Raw genomic sequence first — 27,183 nt, 5'->3', positions numbered from 1 at the left:
ATCAGTTGTCGGAAGCATATCCCAGCACCTTAGTTCACCATTATCCACAAAGGAAGCATAAGCTACTAAAGAGAAATTATTATTTTGGAAAACATAATAAATCAACCAGCCAATTTCACAAATGCTAGAACATTCTCTGGCACCTAAATGAAACAGTATCGCAGCAGCTCTGGACTGTAGATAGGAACTATCGATATCATTACTCTCTTTGTAATTATCTGCACAAAACTTATTTTAAGAAAATATACACTTCAAAAATATGCAAAATAGGTTAAACTCTTAGTTTGATTTTGACATCCTTGGGTGCAAGCTTCTTTACTTCTTTCAGCAATCTGTCCCCAAATCCTGAGGAAACAACAATTGCCAAGCTTGTTTTCAAACTACAGCAGTGCTTTTCAATGTACTGTAATAAGTTATGGCCTTAACAGACACACTTTCCCTTCCACCTCAGCAGTTAAACCCATAACCAGTAGTAGAGTTCCAATGCTATTTTTTCATGTGTGTTGTGAATGAACAATTATTTTTGGACTGAATATTTAACTACGAATGCTTTGCACCACATTATCCAACTCTCATGGAGCAACTCTCATTTTTCTTGGCTCTTTCCTTTCTAAAGAGAAGCTGGCAGATTTTCTTCCATGAACGTGACCTACAGTAAGCTCCCCCATTGGGAGGGAGTGAGAGGATGCTGAGGCCCAAGAAAAACAAATCTTAAGGCTCACGGCCCCTCCAAGGGGGTGACAGATTGGCCCTCGTGGGTGATGTGCTCGCCACATTCTCCTGTTCCATATTTAAATGAATGGCTCTCAACTCTCTAGCCCTGGGTAGAACCAAGACCATTGTTTAAGCTTCTATTTCCACACAGAAGGCCAAAAAAAAGCCAACTTCCAATCATTTTCAGTTGATGAAGCTTCCTCAGTTTGATCTGGCTTGCTGGGCGATCAATGTTGGGAGCCCGTCAAACATTCTCACTCACAAGAAAATGTTCCCCTTGCCACTGGCATCAACATTCATTTAATTTATAATTACCTATTTAATAATTTTACATTTGTTAACGGTATATGAAAGCAGACTGAATAACAAAATGCTGGAACATCGAAGGTCTTGAAGAAGACCTCGGCTGCCCTGTCTCGATTTCTCTGTGGATTCAGGGGGTCCTCGGTCAGCAGAACAGGGTGTTGGTGCAGGCAGGGAGGGTGGGAGAACAAGAGAGAGATGACAAATAAGCTATTATGGCAACCAAACTTATTACAAATGCAAACAATCAAAAAAATCCAATTATCAAATACTCAACATTAATAAGAAAAAGGTATAAACTCCTGGCAGGAGTGGGCTGTTCCAGTCCTCGAGATTTTCAAAAAGATAGTCAGATGTTTCTCCCACCCAAACTACCCTCCATCCCCCACAACCCCCACCCCGTCCAGTAAGGAGAGAAACATCCGGCCCCCAATGGAAAAATTCCTAACAATCCGTAATGATGTATGTCTTTCCATATATTACATTTAAGAGTCCATAACACGGAAACTCCCTGCTTCAGCTGAGGAGCCTAGAGATAGCCTGAATGCCCCATTGGCCTGAATACACTGTCCTACCCTCTGTTCACTGCTGTCTGACGCCTCGGGTAAAAACAAAAAGAACAATGTCCTCCTTTATTCCAAAAACAGCAGCAACCTATGACATCCCACCGAAAGCCTTTCTTTCTATGTAATACAATGTCTTGTATATATGCTTACTGTACTGGCTTAGACTCTGATATGATACCTTTTGACTTTTATAGTGAAGTGACATGTGATTTAATGCCTGTAATGGTACTTGTAATGCCTCTATTAGTAATGCATTTCCATGACTCATTAAGTGCAAGAAAAATTCCCTTTGCAAGAGTAATAATCTCTCCTACTCTCTTCTGTCCAAATGTTCTTTTTGAGGAGGCTTAAGAAAAGAAAGGGAGAGGGCACCTCCTCTGAGAATATCTGTAGCTGGTCTTTTGAGTAGATGTACTGCTATATCCTCTCCATGTCGTTCCAGTCTTTCAACATGCTCCATTGGGTAACGTAATCCCCTGTGCTCCTGTGAAAAAAGGATCTCTCCAGAACACACCCACCATTGAACAAAAAAAGGTGGGTTGGTAGGTTAACGGATAGACAACATAGACAACATAGAGCTTAAAACATCTGCTGCCCACCTCAGTCTTTGGTCCAATGAATATGTCCCCTTCCAGCGCCCCAGCCATGACCCAAACATGTTTTGGCCGGCCAACACTGAAGTACAGCGTGCAGGAAAGAACAATAGAAAATTTGAACAACATTGCCCCTGTGTGGCTTAAGACTGAATATACCCTCAGTGTAATGCATCTCCAACTGCAGTCCGTGGAACACTGTGTCCACTGTTAACATTGCAAAAATTTGCTCAAACAGGTCGACAAATATGTTGATTTGTTTTAGTTTAGATTAAAACATTACAGTACTCATAAGGTCATCATTGCTTCAGTTAATCCATGGGAGAACCACCACAATAATGGTGATATAGTCGATCCACAGCAAAATGTTCACTAGCAATTCAACTCCAACAGAGTTTATACCAGTCCACAGGGATGTAAGGCACCCTATCAGAGTAAAATTTTCTGTAAATGCGGAACATTTTGCTATGACTTCTGCCAACAAAACATTTGTTTTTAAATTTGCTGAAATAAAACTTGGCATCATCTCCCTGTGAGAAATATTTCTGTATTTAATGATCAGTTGCTATTCCAATTTATGCCCACAGAGAAAAAGCCAGTTCCCCACTAAGGGCATCTGAGAGACATGATAAAAGAAAATCTGTAAATAAATCCTTTTTGTCTTAAACAAACTGCGGAGGAAGAGCTCATCTCTGAAAATGAATTATAAACTATACTTTTGACTACACAAATACAACAATTGTACATTCTGTAATCAACATGTATGGGGAATAAAATCCACTGAGAACATTACATTACAGGCATTTGGCAGACGCTCTTATCCAGGGCGATGTACAACAAAGTATATAACCATAACCAGGAACAAGAGAAGAGGTCCCAATGCACATTATAATGAAGAAATACATATGCTGCATTAATTACTTGTCCTACGCTTACAGATAACAACTCATTTTCTAAATCCTTTAAGAGTTAGCTCCCTAAAACATCTGATGGATTTTGTAGTTTCTGGATAGTTAGCCCTGCGTAAACAAATCAAAGAAATACATGCAACAGCGATTTTCATCTCAAGCTGGACTTAATTATATACACTTACTAATTTGGAAGCAGTACTTTGAAATTTCATCTCCAGCAAAGCCAGCCTTTATAACACCAGAACCCTGAAAGAAAAACACAATTGTTTTTTAATCAATCGGAATCAGAATGCTGTGTCATCCGTAAACGTCAGGAGCTTCACAGATGGATCATTATAGGTGCGGTCACTGGTGTACAGGGAGAAAAGCAGCGAGGAGAGCACACATCCCAGGGGGGTATCAGTGCTGGCGATGGTCATTCCAGAAGTGACTCCCCAGCCTCACCTGCTCCTTACTGCCTGTCAGGAAGACGGTATTCCACTGACAGGCAATCAGGCACAATGAGCTGGGAAAGCTTGGAGTGTAGCAGCTCTAAGAATAAAAAGCAGAGCTATAGCCCATAAACAGGATCCCTGCATAGGTCCCTAAGCAGTCACAGTGTTGGAGAATGCAGTGCAGTGCCATGTTGACCGCATAATCTGCTGACCTATTGACCTGGTAAGCAAACTCCAGGGGATCCAGCATGGGGCCTTTCAATGAGCTAACACTAGTCTGTCAACGGACGTCATTACTACAGAGGTCAGAGTGACAGGCCTGTAGTTGTTATGTCCTGTGATCCAGGGCCTTTTGGGAACTGAGTCTATTGTGGAGTGCTTAAAGCAGGAAGCATAGCTCTAGTGATCCAGTGCTGAAGATTTTGGTGAAGACTGGTGCCAGCCTATTTGCATAAAGTGTCAGACAGGAGGATGAGACACCATCTAGGCCAGGTGACTTTCTTGTCTTTTGCCTCCTGAATAGACCTTTAACCTCACCTTCACAGATCATCAGTGCAGGTGGGGTGGTAGACGAGAGAGAATGAGGGGGCTTTTTGATGGCAGAGCAAGGTGTGAAGAGAGGTGCTTTTGATGCTGATGGGGACTAGGACAGGAATTAGGCTTTGTCCTTTCAAATCTGCAATAGAACTCAATTAGGTCATCACTTGTCAGTGTCAACTGTGGCTGGCATCCCTATGGGGGCGGCGTATAATTGGCTTTGCTTGCATCTGACTGGAAACAGAAATGTCAACTGAATATAGCCATTGCTCACAAGTTGGAATTCCTTTATTTATTGGTGAGCTAGTAATGGATGGAAAGAGGAGACAACTGGAACTGAGAGATGTGGGACTTGCTACAGAAGAATTCTGTTTCTCCACTATTTGAGACAAGACTCAAACAACATTTCAGATGCAACCCTCCTCGATGAATCAGAAAACCGTATATTAGTTACTTCTAAATTTGGTATCCATTTTTGAGGAAATGAAGCAAAGATTGCTTAATTTAGATAACAGCATTGCACTCCAGCAACAGGTTGCTACTTTGAGGTTTAGCCTAGCTGACGTAAAAACTAAACACCACCCTCAGAAAATTATAGAAAAAATTCCAAATGCATGAGTTATATGAGCCAAAATAGCTTATTATTATTATTATTGGCACATACAGAATGTCATGCTTTGGGGATTCATTTGCCTAAATATTCTGATTTTGAGATGATGTCAATGTTTAAGTGTTCTATTAGTGCTGGTCCAGTTAAAGCAGTTCCTTTCAGCATAAAGGAGAGCAAGACACATAAGAAAGTGACCGCAACTATGAAGAGGTGACATTTTACTGTCTACCTCAGAGCTGGTAAACCTGTGTACTATCAGCACTGGCCACTGGTGGTGGGAGTTGGCTAAGTAGCAACAGAAAATGAAATAGCCTAGATGTTGAAGACTGCTGCCAGATAGTACTATACCTGCTTATTTAGTTGGGTGACTAGCATACAATATTACAGTGCTTTAAATGAAGTGGGCAAATGTCCAGCTGATAGAAACAAGCTTATTACATTTGATTGGTAACCCACAAAGTAATTATAAACTAATCTAGAACACAATATGGCAAAGAGGTAAGAATCCCGTGGCTTTTACTTATTTAATGAAGTAGGAAGACACACACATTGTAACAATACTCGATGACTGTCCTGGCTTTCTTTTACCTTGTATGTCTCATACTATAAAGTCTGCCTTAAAAAACTGTTAATTGACCTAAACCCTCTACAGGTTTTACATGACAAAGGACAAAATGTATCTTCAGACTATGGCGTTTCCAGCGTCTGGACCAAATAGAGTATTCTGCGACAGCAAGTCTACCACCCTGGTTTGTCGTCATAGAGAAAGGAGGCCAAAATGTGCAGCGATGAGAACCAACAGTTGGGAAGGAAAATCACTGTCGTCTGGCAGAAATTTCAGAATGTGTATTGAAATGCTAAATAGCCTACAAACATTTTGAAGAGACCATGGTCAATTCGCAAGTGTGCTTTGATTGTACTACTAAATATTATATGTGCCTAGCACTTCTGTGTAATTACGACTGTTCGAGTTTCAGAGGCCTTGTTCAAGGCGCGAATGAATTATGGTCGCTGTCCGTTGGAAGACTGTGGATGACAAGTAACAAAATTACCACTCAGTTTGAGAAAGGCTTTAAGTGTGCTTTTCTTCTGAAGCAACCCGAAGGGAGGATATGTAAAGCTACATATTTATTTATTGAACTTGAAACTGTACTAGGTCTCTTGCCGTAGCGCCAAACCTTGTTTAGTGAGTAGGTCGAGTTGTTGTTCGCTGGCTAAATAGTGTCCTTATAGTTATTTTAAAGCACCAAACTAATTTATAGTTTAGTGTTATGCCATCGCTGTCTTTTGATTTAATTATGGTCTAGTTTGTTTTGTTTAAGTAGACATATATTGGCTATTTTAGCATAGGGGCCTATTAAACTCTAAATTGTAGCTGGCTACAATGTAGTCGACCTATAATATTGCTAGCTATGTTTACCTGGCTTAGATAGTAGGCCTATTCATGTGGGTGCAAAAGCTTAACTCAAAAACACTTGAATTAACATTCCCGTTGATTGAACTCTGAGCGGCACCACCCACCTTAGCTAAGGTCAAGTTTCAGGTAGGCAGTCTAGCTTAATTGTGCTGCAGGACTTCGAGGGACACAGAAGTGACTGGACAACTCTCGCTCAAGACATCGCTTGGACTTGGATGGGTGTCTAGGTAAGCGTATCTTCCCAATTTACCAGGTTAATATTTGTAATAATATTGTTTTCTCAGCATGTGCTATATTGCTCATACTTCTTAGACCTACTGAATCCGACAAACACTAATGCACAATGTAGCCTACGCCGTCGCCACTGCCCTCCTAGGCCAACAGTTTGGCGTGAACTCAAACTCGACATGGTTCTGTTTTTATTTTATGTATGATATTGTTTAAACATTTAAGCGGATGGATTGTGACTCTGCACATAAGTCCTGTTCTAGAAAACATAGATCTTTAAGAGTCGTTCTTAGTTAACGTTGGCTACATTGCATGCGAATTAAAATTCGATTACGGTCCGTATATCATTAGTCATCTGTTATGATGGTAAGAAAAAAGCGGGTCTTTTTATTTTTCCGTTTCTCAACTGGAATTGAAAATAAAAACCTCGTGCTTTTCATTTAATTATATTACATTATTAGTATTGCAGTGGGTAGCCTAATCTGGTAACCAGAACACAATTAAAGTGTTCGTTTTCGGTTTACAGTTTGGTGAACTTGTTGGCAGGACAATTACAAACAACTAGCCTACATAGAGGAAACAGGTTATTTTATTTGCTTTATATTTGAATTCTTCAATGTCTACAGATTGGTTAGTTTTTGTGACCATGTGTCCACACTTGCACCAGTTAGGACACTACTGAATCACCTCAGTCTTTAATTTGATCAGTTAAAAATATTTGTTACCTCTTTTTGTAATTGTTCGTAATATAGCACAATGTGAACATGGGACTTGCATTGTTTGTGGCATGCATAGCTATTTCTGACATAATGTGGCTAAAGAGGGTAAATAGTCCCTCTAAACACAAAAAGCACTTAAACTGCTTTTTAAAATTCTGGTATTACAATTGTGGTTGGAACGAAAACCAACATACACAGGGGTACTCCAGGACTGAGGCCGGGAACCACTGGTCTATACTGTTTTGCATTATCTGAAACCTCACTATAGCCGTGTTTCCACCAAAAGTACCTTTTAGTAACTTTTAGTCCCAGGAACTACTTTTCAAGCTAAAGTCCCGCGAAGATTAGGCAAATTAGCCCACTGACGTATTACGTAGTTTGTCCCATCCCCTGCAACTAAAAATGTACGTGTTTTTTAAAAAATTCCTGTTGAGAAACAGAAAATTTTTTAAAAATTACCCGTGTACAAGATTTTTTATTTTTTGCCAGCCTAACAAATTAAATAACAAATGAACAAATGATGCACAGACTCATTACATAGGCTAGGTTTGTAATGATCAGAACAAGGCCCCCTTTCACAAAGCAGGATTACTGAATTAGCTGAACAACTGCACTGAATAAAACCTGGAACATAGGATGTGTGCCGAACTGCTTACTGTCCATACTTAGCATACTAACTGTGACAAAGTGTGTATGTAGTGTGTTTGCATTGTACAGTATGTTTTTTTAAAGTACACAAAGTGCCCAGATGTATACCATGGCTGCATCAGAAACTGCATACTATCTGTACTTGACATACTAACTTGCATATAAAATTAGTATGTACTATCCACTACATAGTATGTTCAGTTTGAATATGCGAAAAGTGTCCAGATGTATACATTAGCAAAATTTTGGAGTATGCAATTGAGCTTACTGAACGGTCAAGATATATAATGATGTTATAATGTATACTTTTGTATAGAAGTTGCAGTGTGCAGCTCAAGTGATACTTGGCCATATAATAAAATGCACACGCACAAACAGGCACACAAACGGATATGACTGGTTGTAACTCCAGAGTAGTTAGCTTACTGAAGCATCTGCTCTTCTGCTGCATCTGTGCACGCACTAACACTTGGTAGCTTGTGCTGTGATCTAATTTAGGTTAGGTACTATGAAAGCCTTGGGTTTGCACCATAGACTGTGGCTGGGAGACAATTAGGTATTCCAAGTGATGGGTGGGAATTGGACATACGCAGCCATGTGTTGGGCTCAATTATTATTATTATTATTTTTAATAGCAAGCTAGCAATACAAATTCTAGCTAAGTAAAGACAAGATAGCTTATGGTGTTGTTGGCTGGCTAGTTTTGGGGCTCAACACCTATTGCCAAAAGTGGAATATTTATGCAGAAACTGAGAGGAATGACATTCATTGGAAAATTATCCAGTGGTTCATATGCATATGAGTAAATGCATGCAACCATGTTGCTAAAAGATCAGTATTTTCACTTGGATGGATAAAAAAAATACATGAATGAATAATGTCAATAAATTAATAATTTCAGAAATACACCACTTGGCCAAAAGTATGTGTTCACCTGACATCCAAGTTCTCCTGCAAAATTATGGGCATTAATATGGAGGTGGTCCACCCTTTGCTGCCATAACAACTCTACTCTTCTGGGAAGGCCTTACACTAGATTGGTGGAGAGATTTGCTTTCATTTAGCCAGAAGAGCATTAGTGAGGTTGTGCACTGATTTGGCAGTCAGGCCTGGCTTGCACTTGGCTTTCTATGTGATCCCAAAGGTGGATGGGGTTTAGGTCAGAGCTCTGTGTAAGCCAGTGAAGTTCTTCCAAACTGTTCTCTATGGACCTTGCTGTGTGCGTGGGGACATTGTCATGCTGAGACAGGAAAGGGCCTTCCCCCAAACTGTTGCCACCAATTTGGAAAGACAGAATCGTCTAGAATATCATTGCATTAAGATTTGTCTTCACTGGAGCTAAGGGGTCTAGCCCAAACCATGAAAAACAGCCCCTGACCAAGGGGTGTCCGTATACTTTTGGTCGTATAGTGTATTTAGGGAATTTTTGTAAATCTAATGAGGTGCATATCAATGTGTTTCAAGTAGGCTTCAGATGGCCGCAGGTTTGCGGTACAGTTAAAGTAACCTAAAAATGTATGTACTAGCTATTACATACATAGTGTACATACTAACGTAGAATGAAGTATGTAGTATGCTAGTATGTGGTGTCAAACGGCCATGGACTGAAGTTAGAAGAGCTGTTCCGAGCTTTACTCCGCACACTTATCAAGCTAATTCAGTAATCCTGTTTCATGACATACCCCCCTGCCACCCCCCACCCCCCCTCCCCCAAGCTAACCAGCTAGCTTTACTGCTGTTTGTCCTTCTGTTAAACATGGCATTAATAAGTTTGTTGCTCAGGTGAAGAGAGTATTTCAACCGTAGGCCTATATTAAGAATGATTGCAAATTTTGAACCACTATTCAATTGTATTTTTGTTGAAGCTTAGACTAGTTTTTAACTAATTTTTTTCTGGGGGAGGACCCCCACACCTCACCATGATTTGGATAATGTTCTCATTTCTGAGGTCCTGTGGTTGGCATAGGCCTATTCTGTAACTGGTGAGAATAATGCAGAAATGGACATAATGTTGTACAGTCACCAAGTGTGTTTTCTCCAGTCTGTAATACCATTTAAATGTCAGACAGAAACCTATTTTTCTTTTGATCATTTGAGGTTATATGTGTAGCTTTTCTGTATTTGTCCAAAGCTCAGGCATTTTGGTTGGAACCCTAGTGTTGGGGGGAGTGGCAGCTGGTATGTTTACTAAGCAGACACAGCATGGCTGAAACATTATAAAGGACAAAGTGATGATATTTAGGTAACCTTTATGACAAATTTATACTTCTGTAATACCTGTCAGGGAGGGATGCAGTTATCCAGTTACACAAGTAAAATGCAGTGTCTAAATCACTGAATCTTACCTGCTGGTATAGGTTAATTCCACATTATTATGTGCCACTGTTAATGAACTATAGCTGACTTGCATAGAGATATAGATGTTTTTTTAGATGGTTAAGACATCAGAATGAGGTTATTGTTTAAACTGAATGTCAGATCGATAGGGAATCTACGCAAGTAGTGGGGATTTTCACAGTGACAGTTCGCACGGGTGTGGTTAGACTTCTAGTAGCACACTTGCTGTACGAAGAGCCCGACATAACCAGACTGCACAGCCACTAAGTACTTGCAAAGATACGCAACATTAAGAACATAGTTAAGCATAACAGCCGTGCACAATATATTAGCAACTTTTCTATGCCTCGATACTCACGTTATTAATAACAACGGGTTGGTTGGCTAGAACATACTCCATGTCTTCGAATGAATTGTATGTCTGTTGTGCGCAAGCGTGAGAATAGCGAGTGGTAGTGACACACGGATCGTTTCGTCGAGCCCTAGTGTAATCTACGGACATTTATTTAACCTAAGTTACGTTTTCCTGCCACTGTATTTTTGGAACAGTTGTCACATTCTATAACGTTTGCTTTCAAGTGCAATGGCTTGCAGGTCTAAGCTGTAACATTAAAGGCAATAGGAAAATTGTTCTACTACAATAATTATGTGCATTTTGCATAAATGTCCCATCATGCATCTGTACTATCATTGGGGGGAATGTGAAGTTAATATTTCGCGAATATAATATTAATTAATGAACTTGGTTTGTCTCTTAAGGGAAGCCAAAATATTTGGCGGATATTAGCTGAATGTAATGGTAAACCCGCTATTTGTAACCGCAATCGAGAATGGTTGAACGGTGGACCCGGTCGTCGGTTGTTTCGTATAGAAGGCAGTACACTCTGGTTTCTCTTCAGATCGTATAAATCTTTCGCCTTTTACTAAAGATTTCCGTGGAGAGGAACATTTATGAGTATCAACTAATTTTTTGATGCCCTGCTTCACGGCGGGGCTTCCTTTCTGTGTGAAAAATAGTTGTGAACTTTCTGTTTTATTTTATGTTTGTACTTGGTATTGTTGCACTGTGTAGTGTGGGTGATGCATAATGCTTTGCACTCTTGGCAAATGCAGGGATACAATGCTTCTGTCTATGTCTTTGGTTTGTGTTGTGTATTGAAATGTCTTAAAATATGGTGGAGGAAAATATGTATTTTATGTGAGTTTGTCTTTCTAGTGTTACAACCTGCTATGCATTTTATAAAAGATAGCGGGGAGGAGTGCTGTCAGCCTTTTAGCTAGAGAAATTATAGTGATACAAAAGCTAGATATATTTGTAGGCTGTAAGGAACATTCTCACCAATTCCTCTAATCGATTTGTATTTAGAAGTATGTGTATACGGCGGTTCTAATCCATGAAACGCCTCACGTCTCTTGTTTTCCACGTCGGTGTTTACAAACATTCTTGTTTACTGCTGTCCAAACACCATATTTCATTAGATCTGAATAGCTTATTCAATAATTCCCTTTAATGGTAACGAGTAGTTATAGGCTACTGCATACATCAAAATCTGTGTCCTGATTCTTGAAACATTTTGTTCTGTGCGGTTTTGCATCCGAGATTGCGCACCTCTAGCTAGGCTATGTCATACTCCGTAGCCTATACCATAATCCGTTCCGAAACACAAATCACATTGGACCCGGTCGGCTGGATAAAGAAAGTAGTAGGGTATACTCTGGTTTCTCTCCAAGTCATATACGTGTGAAGAGGAACATTTATGAATAGCAACATTTTTTGTTGTTCTTTGGGGCTTTCTTTACTGTATTGAAGTAGAAGCGTGTGCGCTTGTGTCGTGTAGGCTATGAAGTCGCTTGGGACATAGGGAAGTTGGGGGAATGGGTTTTAAGTGTGCTGGGTTTCGGTTTCTGCTTTGTCATTTATCATTTATCCAAAAGTCGGTCTGTGGGCAATATAGCTTATTAGCTGGAAATGTTTAAAACGTGCTTAAGTTGAGTTCATTTGTATAAGCAGTAGCATGATCATGAATTCTTCATGTTGCGTTTTGATTTCATTTGTGCAACTGGTGACAGTCCGTAGGCTATACGCGGCACCGGTGTCTTGAAGACTGATGGGATGCTTGTTCATTTTAATGCCTCAATTGTCCTACTTGATTGAAAATTAATCTCCAACTATTTTTCCTTATGGAATTTGGAAGTAATTTAGTTGCGGGTGGGGCGACTCCCACATAGACTATCTAAGCGTTTTGTATTCGCGAGGTGATAGCTGATCGTGGATCAGCGCATGGCAACGGATGTTAATGTGAATAGCCTATGTGCGGCGCTGTACTGCACAACAGACACTGTGTTATAGCCTATGCTATGAAAATTTACATTAGTCTAACCCAGAATGCATGGCTCGTGAGTGCATGATTCGTTTTAACAAATAATTTAATTTAAAGTTATGATGAATAATTCAGGGTCAAGCCTACATCCTTAAACAGCATTTGTAGTCCTAGCTCATTTATAGACGCCATTGTGATGTCACTTTAAAAGGCACCGCCATTGAAACACATGTGGCGTTGGACCCGGTCGGATGTTGTAGCGTTGAAGAATTTATGCACTCTGGTTTCTCTTCATATCGTACAAATCTTTCGCCTTTTACTAAAGATTTCCGTGGAGAGGAACATTTATGAGTATCAATTAATTTTTTGTTAGCCCTGCCTTGCGGTGGGGCTTCTTATGCTGGTTCAAAAATAAGACATTGTTAATGATGTATTATTACCTCTGTTTGTTCTTGCTTGGAGATTCTGGCATTTTGTGTTTTTGAATGTTAAAAAGGGGGTTCACTTAGTTTTTCTTTTGTTTGGAAAAGTCTGCTTTATTTCAGATATGTTGAAACTTTTTTGTAACCTGTTTTTCCTTTCGTATGGTTTCTGTTTTTCGTAATTGAATTTAAAATGAAAGATGTTCAATGATTTGGAATTTTGTAAACCAATAAAGACACATTTCACTGAAGATCTCTGTATAGAAGAACAGCAATGAGGATCAACAACATTTTTGTAGCCCTACCTTATGGTGGGGCTTTCTTGCTGTGTATAAGATAAATTTCCTTGATAATGTTGTCTATGGATCAGATTGTGTTTTGTGACAATACGTTTATTTCGACTGAAAAGTTAATTTTCTGGAGATGTTTTTAAAACAACACTTAGTGGCCACTTCATTACGTACATTTGCTTGTTAACTCAAATAGCCTGCTTTTCCAAACAGCAAACCTACATGGACTGCAGCAGCAGAAGGCCATGCCAGATTTCACTACTGTCAACTGAGAACAGGAAGATTTCAGCTGCAGTGGACACGTCGTCAGCTTTTCCATGACGCACCAATCTTTCGCCTCACACTACTAGCGAGTGTGCGATGAAGGGTTCTGCGGGTGGTTTGTGACATGAGTGGGTGTCCCATTTCTTTCTTTTCTCCTTCCTCCTTCCCTCTTCTCAAAGGTCTGGTGGTGTTCCACAGTATCAGTGGCTTGACCGCAGCTGTGGTAGAATATCAGACTGGCGGACAAGGCCGGATTCAATCTAGAGTTACCACTGGCCTCCCTGACGCGGAAACCGGGACAGTCCACGAGGGCACCCTGTGCTGGAGGAGTCCCGCCATCCGGGTGCAGCACTGCTGCTGCGGGACGCCCAACACTGGAGACCAGAGGGGGGCGCGGAGCTGCCCGTTAGGGAGGCCCGAAAGCGTTCCTCACTCCGGGCCTCCCCAGCTGGTTGCTAGTCCTCCGCGTTGGTCTCTGCTTCTCCTGTGTCGTGTCTCCTAGGCCCAGAGGACCAGCAGGCAGACAGAAGGACCAGACCAGCGGACCTTCCTGAGATGGACCATGACGATGAGACCAGGAAGGTCGTTTCTGAGGGCTGAGTGTGGACAGAAAGTGGCTGGTCCAACTGAAATCCAAGCCCTCTGCAGTGGGGGGTATGTCATCCCCAGCACCGTCACACTGGGTGATTGGCTGTTTCAAAACACAGCCTTGCTTTCACTGAGTTTGTGTGGTGATACATATATATATATGTATATTTTGTGCATCTAACATTTTTTTACTTGTTATTGCCTTTTATCATTTTTGCTATTGGTTATCTTTACAATATTTGTTGTGTGAACTCATATTTAGAAATTTTGATTATGTGAATATCCTTTATCATCCTGATTTTATTAATTGGGCGAGTCCGTGGTTGGGCAAGGCCATGCTGTTTATTTGGGGGAAATTCAGAACTGTTTTTGCCAGCACCCCACTGTTTTTGGTTTTTGCCAGCATCCCCCCCCCCCCCCCCACCCCCCCCACCCAGCACATGGCATCATCAATTGTACAGTAATTCATACATTTCACCCAGGTGAATTTTGAAGCATCACAACACATCTGGCATCCTGATGGTTAGCATGACTAACCCAGATTCCAGAAGAGTGCTAATAAATATCTTCGACGGCATGCAAGTCCTCACGTATAACCCAGGGCTGCCCAACCCTGTTCCTGGCGATCTACCTATCCGGTTTTCACCCCAAACCTGACAAAGCCCCACCATTCAACAGCTAGAGATTTAATTGAGCTGCTAATTAGTAGAATCAGGTGTGCCAAGTTAGGGTTGAAATTAAAATGTACAGGACGGCAGATTTCCTGGAACAGGATTGGGCAACCTTGCTGTAAGCACTCACAAATACAAGTGACATATGAACCGTCCATAACTGCACACCGGGCATCACGAAATCTGAATCTGAAGTAATCCAGGCTGCCACATGTGCACAGACTCAAGTCCCATGTGTGTGGAAAATTGCAGAATTTATTGTCCTAGGATAAAGCTGTTTTACTGTTCTTGTGTGAGTTTGGATTGAATATATGGTTTTATTGCCTTTTAGTTTCTTTTCATAATTAAGCTATAGCCTTATACCCCCATCTGCTGGCTTAAGTGTGGCATTGTGCAGTTTGCAGCAATGCTCATATTGTCAGGGGCTCATTGGTTGTAGATGAGCATGTCGGATTTGCACAAATGTCTTTCCCTGCAACGCATGGTCACTTCCCCTTGAGCGGCCTGGATCATTCATAAACAAATCCTTTATTGTGGCAGGAGGTACAGGGGTTTGGGGAAACGCCTTGAATGTTAAGGACGCGCGTTCAGAGGGTTGTCAAGATGATCTCGTTACAAGGGCTTGACAAGCTGGTGTGCAGCCTGTGGTTGAGGTGCAGCATATGAATTCTCAGATTTCCACCAAGGATGTTGTCTCATTCTGTCATATAAAAGAGTCATTAATAAGAAATCTATCCCTTGTGCAACTAGGCATTTTTGCTAAAGTCTTCCTCTTTTTCCCTGAAAGATCTCTCCAAGATGTCTCTATGGAAATTAATAGGTTAGTCCATGTGAAAAATGTATGTTTTCAGATGCTTCCATTTGCATTCTGTCATTCAGCAGAGATGCCGACAGCAGTGGTCCTCTTGGTTTTGTTAGTTTTCTTCTTGGGAGCTGCCAGCTCAAAATCTGAATTTTGCAATGATGTAGTTTTTTAAAAATGTATTATTTATTTTGCTGCTACCTCAGTTTTCTGTTGTAACAAAAACATAGCGAGTATTCATGGTAGACATTGCGACTTGTGAAGGCTCTCCAGCAGCCACTACGTATTCGCAAACTAATGATGGCATAATTTCTTTTCTGTTTTTTTTTTTTGTTTGTTGTTTTTATCAAAAGGACACGTCTGTGGGAAGCAAATTCAAACAGATATGTGCTGCTGTCGGGGGGAATTTCGCTGACTCCTCACAAACTCTTATTGTGCTTTGCACGGTTTGGAAGATCGGAAAATATGCGGGGTGGGAAAAACGCCATGACAGCAGGCGGGCGTGACTGTGCGAATCTCTGCTGAACTCCAGCCTCAGCCTACGAGGAGCAGGTCCCTGGTCACTGGCTTTAAACTGGGATAGGGTGTCGGGGCTTTCCTTGAGGGTGGGAGGAGGCCCATTGCTGGCTGTGGCTATAGGTCCTGCACGGAGGGAGGCTTCCATTTGGCTGAGTGCCCCCCTCGTCGGGTGGCTGCGATCTGCCTGTCTCTGCTGCAGCAGTCGTACAGACCGCCAGTGCAGAAACCGCAAAGCTCAGCTGCCGGATCGCAGAGTGAAAAGCAGCGGCAGCTGGGCCGTTTGTGAACCCTCCATCAAAGGGCCACGTTACAGCTGAGCACTTCCAAGTTAGGTCCTTAAATTTGGGGGGATCTGTTAAATCTGTTATCAAAGGCATTAATTGGTTACTACAGATGGTGAACTGCTATGAGTGGTTGCAAAAAGAAGCAAGTAAAAATAGGCTAGAAAAATATGATCGGCTGAGCTACCACAGCCCTGCCCTAGACCACCGGCACTGCCAATTAAAAATTCCAGTTCAAGGCCAACAGTCAAAAGGTATGTTTGAGGATTGAACCAGAAGAGAAGTTATTCTATGGGTTTCTGGAGTGCTCGACTGTGACTGCTCTGATTGGTGGAATGATGTCATGATAAGGATGGAGTGATGGGATTTAGAGTCTTCTTGATTGGGGAATGGTGGCATGCTGACCAATTATTTTTTACGTTCTATATGTATTTTCAGAAATAAGTATTCTTTACAAGCAGTAGAGTAAAACTGCATATTTTCAGGCGTGACACACTGGAAACATTCGTACAAGTGCGTATTGGTATAAACAAGCATTGTAAAAATGAGGGAAAACTTATCACAGTATGTTTCACTGTGTACATTTGGACTGAATGCAGCGGTTTTTAAAAGCACCTTCAAACTGACTCACCCACCTTTGTGGGGGATGTACGCATGATTAATTGTGCATTAATTAAATTCTCCTATTCATAGGTGACCTTGTTTTTGTTTTTTTTAAGGATTGCATGGTGTTGCCATGGAGCATATTTACCCAGGTTTGTACATGTACATAAATGTGTAGTTATGTGCTTGAACTCAGAGGTCCTTGAATGATTTATGCAATAGCAGTTGCCTAGAGACCCACATCTTATTATTTTAATTTAACTTTAATTGCATTTATATGAAGCTAAAGCTTTGTATCTTAGGCCTTAATCCTAGCCTTGTCGTTCACCATGCACACCGATCGAGCAAGGTTTTCTTCGTCATTGGTAAAATTCTAAACACTTTTCTAAGCCTTATCTAGATGATCTTTTTCAGAGGAGAGATGGTGCCGGATATTTGACCCCGTGTCGCATTTGGCGGTGCAAATAGCTCACTCCTCTGATGCATTCACCTGCAAATTTTATTTTACACCCTGCGGGCCACACACCACTACTAGCTCTCGTTGGTAGCAGTTGTCACATATCTCTGAATGACAACTGGTAGCCTGTGGACATTGGAGTGTTGCTGAGAGGAACATAAAGCCACCCAACCCTTGCGGTTGGACAAGGCCTATTTTATCCTGTTACTGTGGAATCCCAGTCATAGAGAGCTGATGTGAACCATGGCTTAATCCTGTGACGCCAGGCCCAGTCTGCAGTCCAGGAGTTGTGGCAAGTTTCTTTCTAAGAGCCTTTCGGAACCCTTGAATTATTTCACTGCAAAAAAATAAATGTCTTAGCAAGTATTTTAGTCTTGTGTTAAGATTTAAAATAATTTCTATGACTTTTCTCTAAATAACACTAAGATTTGAGAGTTTGACTCACTTCAAGATTTGCCAATGCCCAAGACAATTTCACTTGTCACGCAAAAAGTAAATTGAAACATGCTAATATTTTCTACTTCAGAGAAGAAAAAAAAGATTAAATAAAAGTCTCATTACGAGACTAAAACACTCAAGACTGACTTTTTTTTGGAGTGTTACATTGAAGTCGCTACCTCTGGATTAAAGGGGGCAGAAATGGGATCAATTAACCTAAAGTCAAGTCTCAAGTGTTCCCCAGAGTAAGCAGATGTATTCAGAGCCTTAATTCAGTAGAGCAAGCACAATCTCATCCAAAGTTCTCAAGACCAGCCAGAGCTGCAAATCACTCTGTAGTCCTCCGTCAGGGCTGTGCAGGCATGTCGAGTTGTGGAGTCATTGAGTACGCCACATAGTATGGATTGTTAGTGCAGGCAGACTACTGTCACCCGATTGACAATAAGAGAGGGATATGCCCGTGACTGTGTTCAAATCTGCCAACTGAACTACTCTCCTCCTCCTGGTGACACTTCAGTCAATTGTGTACCAGCCTGCAAGGCAGTCACTGGCACTAAACCCTAATACCTGGTGTTTTACAAAAAAAGCAATGCCTAAGTCTAAACAGATGGCTCATTTGGAGGAAATCACTTGATCCCATTTTATGTCAGTGAGCATCTAAATACATTCTCAAAATATTTTTTATTATTCAATTTGCTTATAAATGAGTAGGCCTGATTTTGATTAATAAATGTGGTATTCAAAATTGTGGGACGTTTTACATGGGGTGGGTTATTTGACTAAAACTTCAATGAATGGACCTCAATCAGTGGAGTAAACTAGATGGCTAGTGTAGTTATTTTCTACAATCTTCCAGACCTGCTGCTGCCAGAAAGGAGAGTGACCTGGAGAGGGAGAGAGAGAGGAGGGTGACAGGCATGAGGAAAGGCAGCTAATTTCAGCACACTTCTTCCTCGAGTATATAGTACACAATATATTTTCTATTTTAAATATATTTCACACCTCTAAAGACCCATAATATCTTTTTGGAGTCTCCAAAGGGCCTTTTCTGCCTAGACATAGCTCAGGAAAACAATACAGAATACTCGTTCTTGGTTATACTGTCATCAAATTTGAACTAGGATTTGTTCAGCGTTGTGGCTGAGGCTCCATTGCGTTTCTATGCTGACCAGGCGTAGCCACACACACCTGCATCCATTAAAATATATATCTTTAAGGTGATTTAAAAAAAAAACTTCCAACTGTGTTTGAGCTTCTGTTACTTTGCTTCAGTAATATTCACAGTAATTCTGACTCTTGGAAAGCAAACGCCCGAGGGTTACCTTTCAGAAGAGACCGGGATTATGCCTGTTGTCAAGAGGGTTCAAGAATGCTGAGGCTTGTCCTCAAAAAGGGGGTGCTACAGATGGGCTTTAACCAGTTTGGAAAGCAAATCTCTTCCTATTCATGTTCAGTTGGCTGAACTCATCCCAAAAATGATTCATTTATTGTAAATGTTTTATATGTAGAAAATGTTTTTGTCTGTTGTAAATGGTTATTCACCTCAACACTGATTGATTTTCCGATCAGTGGTAATGGAACATGTGGAACATGCATAAATCTATTATTACCCCCTGCCTCCCGCTATCCACTGTGGTACAAATCTTCCCTTGCCTTCTTCTCTTGCTTATAACAGCTCGACAGCATACAGTTAACAAGCCTTTTGCCCCGAATTAGGATGGAGTTCGTTTGAGTTGCGTTTGATCGACAATGAGTCGGCCCAGTTCAGAGACGTACATTGCAGTGCTGGTGCCGCTCACAGTTCTGCCAGCCTCTACTTCACCCATTCAAATGTATGACGCTTCTCAGCGGTCAGTCCTCCACAAGCCATTAACGGGCGAGGAAGAGTGTCCCAGGGGGGCTTATTGGGCACAGCGTGGCGCCTGATCAATTCTGACCATTCATTGCTCGGGCAGGCTCAGGCTCTTCAGCAGGCAAGAATGCATACTGTGTGCGAGTGTGTGTGTGTGTGAGACCAGCATGAGCCTACTCACTATCTCCTCCCCTATCACCCTTTGGGGAAAAATGTTAGGTAGGTAGGTAGGTAGCGGAACGTTCCTCAAAACGTGTTCAAGCAGACCCGCTTCGGCGCATCGCAGCGCTGCACCTGTCCTAAACGCTTCCTCTGAATGGGGGCCAAACGGACAAGTGCGCAGCTGAACAGACGAGAGCAGAGCGACGGAGCGGCTCCAACAGCCAGACCCAAATACGAGCGTTTCCCACGTGACGCGTGGGCGCGCGGACATCGGAAGCTTCCGGAGGAGCGGGCCTGCGAGGGGCCACGTGAGAGAGGAGGCTCGTGCAGGACTGATGTCGGGGCACGTTTCGCCAGCGGGTTTCGCTCGGTGCCCAGCGGGGCATTTACATTTACAGCAATCCTGTTTACAGATGCCATTTTTGTGTGGTGTGCATTGCCGCACAACCGTTCTAGAAACAGGAGAAATGCAGAGATGTGGGAGATTGCTTTGAGAGTGCTGTAACTGACTGGAGAGCAGTGTTCACTTCATAATTTCAATATGGGGTGTGTTTGTTCTTAAATCACCTTATGTCAGGGTGATATCAGGAGTGACCAGCCCAGCTCCTGGAGTCTGCTGGGTTTTCAGTTCACTGAGTAATCAAACTGCTTTAAATGAACAATTAAGTGCTGAGCACCAATCAGTACCAGGACATGCTGTCCTGGACCAGGGTCTGCTACCTCTGCCTTATATCATAAATCACAAATAAATCATGCACTTTATGTAGTCTCACAGGTGGGCTGGGACGTGAAAAACATTTCCTTTGTTTTTGTTTCAGGTACGACAGGTTGTGATTGAGCTTGACTTGATACGATAGTGCCGTGTTTGTTTGTTACAGGGTGACCCAGTGGTTGTGCCTGAAGGTGTTGTAACCCCAGCTGTGGCGCTAAGCAGCTATGGAAGGACAAACCGAACAACAGGCAAGTCGTTCTTCCTGAAGCTGACACGCCCCACTGGTACCTCAGCCAGTACCAGTCGTGAGAGACCGTCTCTCAGAGCAGCGTGTGATTAGACATTAGATCTCCCAGGGAGGCAGGGTTTCATACAGCAGGACTGTATTCACCTACTGCACAAGTGCTGTGACTCAGCGGATACCGTGACGTCTTTCAATCAAACAGCGGTGCCGCCTCCTAGGGTTTGATAATCCTGCTGAACCTGGTCACAGGTCAGTCCCACACCACTCAAAAGCAGGGAGGGAGAGTTTGCAGACAGGCGTCTCCTCCCCTCCTCCCCTAGCTGAGTTCGTTCGCGCGCTTTTCTCAGGTGAGCATTGAGACACTGCGGAGACTCGCGCTCGTGCCTTGAGTAGAGCAGGTGGTTGTCTCTCTCTCTCTCTCTCTCCCGATGACTCATCCCTGCTATCTGTAGGGGCCAACTGCGACTGGGAGTTTTCCAGAGACAGACGTCTGGGCCCACAGAGCCATAATGCATTCCGGTGCCCAAGGGCTGCGACAAACGACTCGTGTCAGAAGGTCCGAGTAGTCCCTGCGAATCCGGCGGTCCCTGTTCTCGTGTGACCGGGGCGGAGGCGCGATCGCTTCGTTTGTTGTTTTGATCAGTAGTACGTGGATGAGCTGAATGAATAATTCACAAGCGTGGGGGGCAGCGGGCTAAAAATAATAAGAGTGGGGGAGGGGAGAGGGGTGTCTTAGTGTTTGACTACAGGTGTGAGCGTTGTCTCTGGAAAGGGGGGGGGGGGGGGGGGGAGATGCAGCTCCGCGCAGCCTCTGCGGGAGGAGAGGCAACCCAGCCGCTGCTGACAGAGGGGCCTTTGTGAGGGACAGAAAGAGCCGGGGGGGCAGGGGGGCACCGTGGCGCTCGGGTGGCCCACATTCAAAGGTCTCATCTTCAGTACGCCCCCCAGGGACAGATATCAGCTCCCTTCACAGGAGATAGAAGAGACTGTTTTATGTTTGTGTGTGTGTGTGTGGCGGGGGGGGGGGGGGGGGGTTCTGTAAGTCCATTTGCGCAGTAGACATAGGATAATTCATTACTGCTGGCCCACCTATTTCCTGATTACTTCATTTCCTGGTAATTGTGATATCGAGCTAACTTGACAAGACCGAATGATTCAACTGAATGTTTTTTTTTTTTAATGGCCAAAGAGGAGGGCACAAGGCCCCTGTTTACAGGTACACCAGCTCTGAGTCTGATTCGACAGTTCCCGCTAGTCGCTGTTTATTTGTCATTCTGAACTGCCTGAAGAGGCCGAAGAACACAGAAGTTGAGCTGGAGCCCCGAATGGACTTCTGCACCTGACCAAACACGTCTGCAACGCCCCCTTCCTGGCCCGGTTTCGCAGTCCGCTTAAGTATAGGATAGGTCCCATTCCAAAAAGGGCTTGTTTAGATCTCACAATCTGTCAAACGCTACCACCAGGCTCTCTCACACCCCCTCCCCCCCATGTAGTCTTTTGATCTTCAAGATGGACAAGCTGTTTCTGAAGCCGATGTTGGAGAATATGAATGGGGAGGAGGGAAGGAGAAGATCCAGAGGCACACTTTCCAGGTGTTTCCCTTCCCTCCTTCATTCCAGGAAAGGTAGCTCTGTGAAGACATCGCTGCTGATGTCCTCTGGGGGGAGGAGGGGTGGTGAGTGATGTCATAATCACGGCTCTTTTCTGAAGGGTTCCATTGACTTGGTGCCATGAGGCATCAGACCCTTGCAGCTTTCAGGATGTACAGTTCCCATGTGTCTCCCATAGTTAAAACCCATAGCTGCTCAAAGGCACTCAGACCACGTTTGTTATATAAATGTGGAAATTGCTGAAATTAGCTTTTCATATTGATGCTTTTTATATTTTTTGTTTTATGAAGTTGACATTGACAGGCTCTGTACTACTGGCATTTGTTTAAAAGCTGAGTACACAAAAGTACACACAGTTTAATTTCCAGACATGTATTTGACAGTTACAACAACCCTGCCTGTTGTATGCTTATTAAATTGTGTTGTGTTTATATCTGAAGACCTGTTTATATAAAGCCGAAGCCACACTTCTGCCTGCATGCCAGGTACCAGTTGGAGAATTATCTAGAGAAGTATTAGAGTCTATCATTAATTGATTGCCCTGAATTAAAACACACCCATGGTGTTTATTTCTTACGTTTAACGCCTATTTTCTATTATGGAATAATTGTGTTTGCGCGTACTTGCTCGTGCCTGTAAGCCCCGTTGTTGGCTCAGGAGAGCTCAGACGAGCAAGTCTCCCCCGTCTAAAACGTGATGCGAGCAACTGTTCGCTGCACGGTCCGCCAGTTCAGCTAGCAGACATCGTATCGGAACAGACTGTGGGTGCCCAATAAATGGCCTTACTGCACGATGGAAGCAAACATTTCCTGCTCACTGAAATCCCTCCCCCCTCCATGCAATACGGCTACGGCTAATTATTAGCCACACTGTGGGGCCGGTGTGTATGCAGGTTTTTGTTTCCACCAATTACCCTGGAACTAACTGACTGGGTACACCAACACCGGTTCACTCGCAGATTAGATTACAGTGAAACGTTCACATAGGGAAGTGAGACTTCGGCTGTCATTCATGCGCTTATCTAGAAGTGTAGCTGAAATGTCAAATGGCATACATGTTAGGGCTAAGTGAGTAATTAAGACCAGAAGTTGCCGTGAAAGCCAGAAACAGATACGGTCCTCCTTCCCCACCTCTGCTTTACAGGATAAGCCAGCTAGGTGGCTCTTATTTTTTTAACAGCAGGCCTTGTCTATGTCTAACTCCCTTCTTCCTGTCCCTCACCAAACATTGGCTTCTATCTGAATAACATTTTGTCATGTTTAGGTTGTCTACATCCCCTCTTCCTCCTTTTTAATCTTAGTGTTTGTGTCCATTTTGTCCAAATCGGTGGGGGGGAAATGAGTTGGGCTAAGGCACCACTACGCATGTACACACCAAGCAGACAGTTCATGCGTGCCCCATTTATCCTTCACACCTCCAGTTCTCTCAGGAATCCCTGGCAAGTGTTAAGGATGCTACATGGAAAACCTTATTTGGGGGGGGGGAAAAAGGTTAGCTGTCCTGTTCATTTTCAACTGCCCACCAGTCTGATCACATAGGGCAGTTCTGCGTAGGAGGGGCTTTGCAACCTTGGCAGTCAAAGTTAATTGTTGGTAACAGTTGCCCAGTGGTTTAGTGCAAACAATTCCTTTGCTTTGTGCTACTGAATACATTTCCAAGCCTGTACCACTTTTAATTAATACTAAATGCCATAAAAACCCTCATTTGGGGGGGGGTGCCTGCTGGGTCATCCTATTAAGGCACGGTTCCAGCGTGCGGATGGGTCTCACGGTCTGATACTGAATCCGTACTGTGATGGTGCCAGCTGAGGCTGGCAGCCCTAAGGGGCGACGCATGATTGGCTGGACATCGTCCATTTTGCAAATGCACCTTCTTGGGAAAGAACTGGAAATCAAATGCTTTTCCATTTCACACCGGTTTTGTATGAGCAATCAGAAACATGGTTGTCTGTGGCTACATGTGAAAGCACCTAAATGTGTTTTCCACTGTCCTCCTGAGCTAGGCAAGCTTCTGACTGGGAGTAGGAGAGCACCTCATTGAATAAGCGTTTTATCATTAACCCCATAATGGGTAAAATGGTCACATGCCTTCAATTCCTAACATATGAACCGATCAAATGAATTTGCTTTCCTTTACAAAAATAATTTGATTGGTTCATGTCCATGTCTCTGGTAATATGTGCTGGCTTCTCCCTTTTTGGAGTTAATGAAGCCAAAGACACTAATCATAGCACTACTTGTCGCTACATCTCAACTTACATGTTAGCTGGAACCGTTTCTTTATTTTATAACCCCCTAGATTCATTTACTTTTTTTAAACGTTTGTTGTACTTATACAGGTGCTTATTATGAAGTGCAATGCAAATTCCCTTTGAGGGTAAATCTAAGTTTCAGTTCTACTCCATAAAAGCTGACAAACACAGAACCAAATTTTCATTGTAACCAAACTAGTAATAGATGAAAAAGTAAAATTTAATTTGAATTTAAACCAGATCTTTAAGTGCCTCTGTCCTTTTCCTAAATATCTCCATGGGTATCATTTGTTTATTTTTTGCTCAGTTCTTGTACTTATCAAGTGCATTCAACAGCTTATGAACTTATTTTCCACTGTTGTTTCATCCTTGTCCAGTGTGCTTAGCACCAACATTGAATGGTAATAACAGGATCAGCAAATAACAGGATTTGAATGGGTCCATCGCCCCGTGACAACGTAAGGCCTTCCGTGCTATTCTGAGCTGTTCCCATCTGCAGCCGGTTCAGAAGGTTCAGAATTTCCCTTTTCTGGTTTCTTTTTATGGTTTTTGAGGAAAATCCCACTTCTCTATGCCAGAGTGCTTTCCACACTTGTATGAGAATAGTCTTGTTTTGTCAGCCAAGAGGAAGGACAACATTCACAAAGCATTTTATCTACTTTCTTTTATGCAGTTGTTTTAAAACGTTTCTACATTTAGGGCCTAAGTTACAATGCATTTTAGCACACGCAAAACCAATAAAATGAGCAATGATTAGTCATGTTATTTGTTTTGCACCTATCATTGGTTGTCTTATTAGTTTTGCATGTGCTAATGTTTTGCATATGCTAAAGGTATGCCCTTAGTGTCCATGTTCCAGGAACAAGGGGCATTCTGCAGAGTATTACATTTATTTACATTTTTTTATTTTATATATTTACTTAACATGCAAAGACTGGAAAGTGTTTTTGATGGTTGAAACCCAAAAGCTTAAAAATGCTGTAATCCTTTACAGCAGACCAACACCACAAAACACAGAAATTATTCAAATTCACATTCCAGCGGGCCAACTAAAATCAGATTTGATATACAATCTCCTTAACTTACGAAGAAGTGCTGTGTTTCATATGTCCGGTGAAGACTGATCTGAGTACTGAATAATCAAATTTGCGCTATCAGGAAATGAAAGTACAGTTTAACAAAACGTGGCTGAACACTAAGGAACACTAACTTTTTATAGAACAGACTGGCAAGAGGGTTTAGCCATGCCAACAAGCCGCCTATCATATTCTGTCATAGATTTCTGAGATCAGAAGAGGATGGCTAATGTGTCACAAAATCTGCCCTCATTCCAGTCTGTGATTGTGTGGCCCCCAGAAGTCTGCTGTGACCCAGCAATCCAAAGACATGTAGGTTGCATTACATCACTGGCATTTAGCAGACGCTCTTATCCAGAGCGACTTACACAAATTTTTACATAGCATTTGCATTACATCCATTTATAGAACTGGATAAATGGTTGGGGGGGGGGGGGGGGGGCATTCACAGGGTGTTTCTGCAAAAAGCATGCATGCTCAGTCAACATAGCCTGTTTAAATAAAGGTTAATAAGAATAAATAAATAATCACCCAGGGGCTTTAACTTAGAGGCCTAAGAACTGCAAGTTAAATGCCAGCTGTGTGACTAAATATGTATTTCAGCTCTGAGCATCAGGTGCCAGGGCTGAGCTCACTAGCAACTGTACTAAATGCATAATCCTTGTCCAGCATAGTCAGAGACAGACCACAGACACAGCACTGAAAGCACTTACTCTCATTCCAGGAGAACAACTAGGGCTAGAGGGAAGTGCTAAACAGGCTGTGTGATGGCCAGCAACATGTATCCTGTATAGACATGTTGCATTGTGTACTTCATGTAGTCTATACTAGGTTCTGATGATTCCTCAGCACAAAGACCTCAAGGCAATAAAAGTTCCAAATGGCCACCAGAAGGCCACAGATTAGCATCCACAATATTGGGTAGGGTGGATGTCATCCATCATGAACCCAGAATTCAGAACTCATACTGCCTTTCCAGAAGACATTGCTCAATTCTGCAATCAAATTTGCATTGTAAGTTAATTGCTAGTAGGTAAAAAGTAACAGTATAGGTACAAGTAGTACTCTTTATAATTTGAACACCATACTGGTTTTTGAAGGGTAAATAAACCCAATGTCACTATTAAGTACTTGGATGGGAGATGACCTATGAAATAAAGTGCTGCTTGAATTGGTGCTGGAGGGCCAGTAGGGGGCAGTCTTTCCTCTAGACCAAGCAGGAAAACAATTAATCTGTGATTGGGATACTGATGTATGATTCATCTCCAATTAAGCTGTGTGCTCATTGAAGTTCAAAGTCTTACCTTGCCAAATCCCAATCTACCTCCCTAACTTGGCAATCAAATCATTCTCCATTTCATAAGTAATTAAGTTTAACCCACAATGAGCTGATCCATGATGAGCATTATGGTTCAAAATGGCTGTCTTTCATTTCCTAGTTGGGTGCTAACACTGAAGGTGGTTGAAGTGCTTTTTTCCTTTCATAATATTTAGCATGGAAAAATATTTACATTTACACAACCATAAGTTGGTTACATTGGATAGCAGTTACTCATCACAAAATTGCAGTTTTGAAAATGTGCCAGTTACCTTTCTTGTGTCG

The 27,183-nt window shown here is 42.4% G+C and overlaps 2 long non-coding RNA genes and 2 other non-coding genes across 5 annotated transcripts; 3 read left to right on the top strand and 1 right to left on the bottom strand.

Annotated features, from left to right (window-relative positions):
- Window positions 1-1,959: 1,959 nt before the first annotated feature.
- Window positions 1,960-10,649, bottom strand: LOC118218111. Its single transcript, XR_004763362.1, has 3 exons — window positions 10,376-10,649; window positions 3,270-3,333; window positions 1,960-2,258 (listed from the first exon to the last, which is right to left on the bottom strand). It is a non-coding gene; the product is annotated as an uncharacterized LOC118218111 (long non-coding RNA).
- LOC118218116 lies at window positions 5,457-21,352 on the top strand. 2 transcript variants are annotated; one of them, XR_004763364.1, is made up of 3 exons: window positions 5,457-6,312; window positions 13,494-13,968; window positions 20,566-21,352. It is a non-coding gene; the product is annotated as an uncharacterized LOC118218116 (long non-coding RNA). The 2 variants fall into 2 exon arrangements; XR_004763363.1 differs by having other exon boundaries at window positions 13,264-13,968.
- Window positions 10,897-11,013, top strand: LOC118221958. Its single transcript, XR_004764222.1, has one exon. It is a non-coding gene; the product is annotated as a U5 spliceosomal RNA (small nuclear RNA).
- LOC118221959 lies at window positions 12,614-12,731 on the top strand. The gene has a single exon (XR_004764223.1). It is a non-coding gene; the product is annotated as a U5 spliceosomal RNA (small nuclear RNA).
- Window positions 21,353-27,183: the final 5,831 nt, after the last annotated feature.

Source organism: Anguilla anguilla, chromosome 2 (assembly GCF_013347855.1).
Source record: "Anguilla anguilla isolate fAngAng1 chromosome 2, fAngAng1.pri, whole genome shotgun sequence".
NCBI classification, from domain to species: Eukaryota; Metazoa; Chordata; class Actinopteri; order Anguilliformes; family Anguillidae; genus Anguilla; species Anguilla anguilla.
Note: the sequence above shows the minus strand (reverse complement) of the source record. Positions and strands in the feature narration are given on the sequence as shown.